A 5,590-nucleotide genomic window follows, 5' to 3' on the forward strand; every position below is an offset into this window, starting at 1 on the left:
TCTTAAAATGTAAATTATGGGAGTAGACCTGGTCTTTACAAGGATGTATCTTGCCTGAGGACAGTGTTACCTTAAAATGTAAATTATGGGAGTACGTCTGATGAGGTCTTTACAACCTCCAGACATTCTTTGGATTCATTAGAGAGTATATAACTTCATTGTTAACACTAGCAAGCAGGTACTCTTTCTACCCACTTCTGATGCCTATGTCAGAAGCTTTCTCTATCTCCTTTATACTTTAATAAAACTTTATTACACAAAAGCTCTGAGCGATCAAGCCTCGTCTCTGGCCCCGGATTGAATTCTTCTCCTCCGGGGGCCAAGAATCCCGGTGTATTCGCGTGATTCAACAACAACCTTTCAGGTAGAAATGGTGAAGTGAAAGCCTCTGAAATTTCCTGCCTTCTCTTCTACCCATGATAGTGTGGATCAGAAGAAATACCATATACTGGGAAGAATTACAGAAATCAGTACCACCTTCAAAGAATTAAAGGAGACAAAGATGATAGTCCCCATCATATCCCAGTTTAATTTACCTTTCTTGACAGCTGCTGGTTCACTACTCAGTGTTATTCGCTCTTTGCAACCCCATGAACTTAGCCCACCAGGCTTCTCTGTCCATGGGATTCTCCAGGCAAGAATACTGGAGTGGGTTGTCATTTCCTTCTCCAGGGGATCTTCCCACCCAGGGATAGAACCCGTGTCTCCGACATTGCAGGCAGATTCTTTACCATTTGAGCCACGGGGGAACTCTACAACTGCTACTACTACAAACTGATACAAACTGAAGTAACAGTTGTCCCAATCACAGGTGCTACACCAGAGGTGATACCATTGTTGAAACAGAACAACACAGTTTCTGTCACGTGGTATACACTACTGATCTGGCAAGCACATTCTTTTCATTCCCTAGCAATAAAGAAGACCAAAGCCTTTCTCTTTTTTTAACGCGGTATGGACAGCTGCTCATTCTCTGTTTTGTCCCAGGGCAGCTCTCACTCTCCAGACTCTGTCATCTCTCCTCATGGAGCTGTATTTTCTCCTTTGCCCAAAAGCACAGAGAAGTCAAAGGAAAAGGTCCACCAGGAGCTGAAGGAGCTACAGGTTTCTGCTCGAGGCCAACAAGATAAACCAGCAGATCAGTAATGATGTGTCTGAACTGCTATAGCAACTGATGCCCTCCACTGACCTTGAGAGCATTTTAAAAATGGCTGTTTCTGCAACATGGATGGATCTAGAGGTTATCATACTAAGTCAAGTACGTCAGAAAGAAAATGACAAATACCATACGATATCACTTGTATGTGGAATCTAAAATATGGCAGAAATGAACTTATCTACAAAACAGAAAAAGACTCATAGACATAGAGAACAGCCCTGCGGCAGCCAAGGGGAAGAAGGAAGCAGGAGGGAAAAAAAAAAAAGAATATTGGAGTGGGTTGCCGTTTCCTTCTGTAGGGGATCTTCCCAATCCAGTGATTGAACCCACATCTCCTGCTGCTTCTGCATTGCTGGCAGATTCTTTACCTCTAGGCAATCACTCTGTCATTCTTTTATAGATTGTGCCCTGCCCCCTTTCCTTCTATTTCAGTATGGGTGACAGAGCTGCATCTTGCAGACCGGGATCTCAAAATTCCAGTTCCAAGACCAGTGTCTTCATAAGAATGACTCTACCATAGGTTTGAAAATTAGGAGAGTCTGGCTTCCTCGGCAACGTTGGCGACATTTTAACCACTTTGTCTGCATTACAGAAATAATGAGAGACAGGAAGTACATAATACTAGATGTGGTGAAAGCACTGGATTTAATATTTGAAAATGAAGGTCTGCATCTTTTCTGTACTTACTATGAGATCTTGTGGAAATTGCCAAGTCATTAAACTTCTCTGAGCTTCAGTTTCCTCATCATAGTAGTATGATAGATAACTAAGGGTTTTGTTGTGAAGGCTAAATGAGACAATACAGAAAGTGCTTGTAAAGAGTTATTACAAATTTTTAAATTGAGATATAATTCACATACCATAAAATTCACCCTTTTGAAGTGTACAATTTAGTGGTTTTATTCTATTCATGAGGCTTCCCTGGTGGCTCAGAGAGTAAAGAATCTGCCTGCCATGCAGGAGACCTGAGTTCGATCCCTGGGTTGGGAAGATACCTTGGAGAAGGCAATGGCTACCCATTCCACTATTCTTGCCTGGATAATCCCATGGACAGAGGAGCCTGGATAGTCTAGGAGGTTGCAAAGAGTCAAACATGACCGAGTGACTAACACAACATTCTATTCACAAAGTTGTGTAACCATCACAAATTAGTTATTTTGAGTGGTGATTCTTAGAAGTGAAGTCCTAAATTTATAATGTGACTGTCTCTATAATCTTTGCCATGAGTTATTTAAAGAAACAATTATGTCTTATTATACATTATTAAGTCTCAAAGAGTTGGACATGGCTGAGTGACTGAACAAGATTATATACATTGCTTCCTATGTGTAGAGGAAATGAAACCATGAGAGGCCCTGTGGAGATCTTGGATATGGAGGCCTGTTTCTGTCCCTCATTTCTTGTAGGCAAGACTCCAGCTTCCATGACCTTCCTTGAGTCCCAAGGGCAGATTGCAATAGTTGCTAATCAAGGGAGGAGCAATTGAGAAACCACCTGAGGCAAGATTAAAGGGAAGATAAATTTGTTGAGAAGCTCATCAAATTAGGAGACCATCTGAGACCCTGAACATCATAATCTTGTCACAACCCCTCCCTTGGGAAGTATTGTTATAAAAGACAAGACAGAGTACATGTATGCTCTGTCCTATCCATGTCTGACTCTTTGTGACCCCATGGACTGTAGTCTGCCAGGCTCCTCTATCCATGGAATTTTCCAGGCAAGAATATTGGAGTGGGCTGCCATTTCCTTCTCCAGGGAATCTTCCCAACCTAGGGATTGAACCCGGGTCTCCTGCATTGTAAGCAGATTCTTTATCATCTGAGCCACAAGGAAGCATTGTTATAGAACTCCTGATCAAATCCTCCTAGGTTGTGACATATTTTTCAAGGGAGAAGCCTGCTATGTCCCCCTTTGCCTAGCAAAGTACAGTAAGTCCCCCTATATACAAACCTTGAAGTTGCAAGTTTCAAAGATATGAACATGCATTTGCATGTCCAGTAATGTAAGTTAATTGACATGTCTGCCATGCATGCATCCTCTACAACTTGTTGTGCTTTTGTGTACTTTACAATATTGTGTAAAGTACAGTAGTACAGAAACTTTATTTCAAGCTCGGAATGTCTGGAAGCAAGAGGGAAGATAGAATAGAATCCAGTAAGGAACCAGAACCTGTGCCATCAATGTCAGACATGAGTGAAATTACAGCTTATCCTACATCGATTGCTGACAGTCCTTCAGCTCTACCATCTCCCACCTCCTCTCCCTCCTCCAGTCAGTAACTCCTCTTTCCTGTTCCCTCCTTGCCACTGCTGCATGCAACTGTACTGTACTTTTAAAGATACTGTAAAATTGAAAATGTTTATTTTTTGTATTGGTTTGTTTTTTATATATTATTTGTGTGAAAATTATTATAAACCTATTACAATACAGTACTGTATAGCCAACTGTATTTGTTGGGTACCTAGGCTAATTTTGTTGAGCTTAGGAACAAATTTGACTTACAAATGTGCTCTTAGAATAGAACTTGTTTGTATGTAGGGGGACTTACTGTAATAAAGCTGTCCTTTTCTACTTCACCCAAAACTGTCTCTGAGATTTGCTTAGGCACCAGTTTATGGAGAATCTGAGCTTTCAGCTTCAGAAATCCAAAGCATAACTTTAGAGAAGTCCACAGCAATAATTGGGCTTCCCTGGTAGTTCAGCTGGTAAAGTATCTGCCTGCACTTCAATTAACCCCGTTTTGATTCCTGGGTAGGGAAGATGCCCTGGAGAAGGATAGGCTACCACTCTAGTATTCTTGGGCTTCCCTGGTGGCTCAGACAGTAATCTGCCCGCAATGAGGAGACCTGGGTTCGATCCCTGAGTTGGGAAGATCTCGTGGAGAAGGGCATGGCAACTGACTCCAGTATTCTTGTGTGGAGAATCTCCATGGACAAAGGAGCCTAGTGGGCTACAGTCCATGGGGTTGCAAAGAGTTGGACACAACTGAATGACTAAGCACAGCACATAGCAATAATTGAATCTTAAAATGGAAAATACTTATCTAGTGCTCTATTACATATAATTAAGTGTGAGATCTTTTTGCTCCTACCTCAGTGATATGTTATCAAAAGTAGTCTATCTTCCTGTTTCTTTATTTTTGACTATACTGTGCTCCCTGTGGGATCCTAGTTCCCTGACCAGGGATCGAACCTGCGTCCTCTGATTCTTAACCACTGGGCCACCAGGGAAGTCCCTTGCTACTGTATTGGTCTTCTGAGACTGACATTATAAAATACTACAGACTGTGTGGCTTGACAACAGATGTCTATTTTCTTACAATTCTGAAGACTGAAAGTCCAAGATCATGGTGCCAGGGTTAGTTTCTGATGAGATCTCTATTCCTGGCTTGTAAATGGTGACCCTCTTACTCTGTGCCCCATGGCTTTCCTCTGTAGTCTCACTGAGAAAGAGAGATCTTTGGTGTCTTCTGCTCTTCTTAAAAAGGACAGCAGCTCTGTCAGATTAGGGGTCCAGCCTTATCACTTCATTTAACCTTAATTACCTCTCTAAAGGCCCTGTCTTCAAATATAGTCAGACTGGGAGTTAGGGCTTCAACATATGAATTTGGGGCTGGAGGGGGCACAATTTGGTCTATAACAGCTACTGAGGAATGACTCATGCTTTGTGCTTCCATTTTCTCTATCTAGCAGGGCTCCCAGCTGGTGCCTACACTGTATCTCCTTAGGATTCAAGCATTGCTGGAGGACAGATGGAACAGACTTTAGGAATCTGTACGTGGCTCCTGGAGTATCTTAGGAAAGAAGACATCCTAAGAGAGAGCTGAGTCGCCAAGCTTGGTTCAAGAATGTGAGCCACTGTCAGAAAGAAGAAATGGTGAAAGTATCATGATCTCTGTCATTTAGATTAGCCTGCAGCTCAACTTCCATGGATTCATGCCTCTGTCATAAGGTAAAAAGGCTACACAATTGAAAAAAATTTCCAACTAAATAGAAACACCCATTCAGTGGAATACTGTTCAGTGAGAAAAAGGTCTGAGCTATTCACAGTAGCCAAATGTAGAAGCAACCTAAATGTCCATTGACAGATGAATGGATGAGCAAAATGTGGTATAAACGTAAAATGGAATATTATTGAGCCTTAAAAAGAAAGGGAATTCTGACATATTCTACCAGTTGGATGAACCTTGAGAATATTATGTTAAGTGAAATACACTAGTCACAAAAAGACAAATACTGTAAGATTCTGCTTATATGAGGGACCCTGAGTAGTTAAATTTATAGAGACAGGGGTTCAGGATGGGGAACACATGTATACCTGTGGCAGATTCATTTTGATATATGGCAAAACCAATGCAATATTGTAAAGTTAAATAAAATAAAATTTAAAAAAATATATAGAGAGACAGAAAAACAGAAGGGTGGTTGCCAG

The sequence above is a fragment of the Bison bison genome, unplaced genomic scaffold (genome assembly GCF_000754665.1).
Source record: "Bison bison bison isolate TAMUID 2011002044 unplaced genomic scaffold, Bison_UMD1.0 scf7180017864324, whole genome shotgun sequence".
NCBI classification, from domain to species: domain Eukaryota; kingdom Metazoa; phylum Chordata; class Mammalia; order Artiodactyla; family Bovidae; genus Bison; species Bison bison.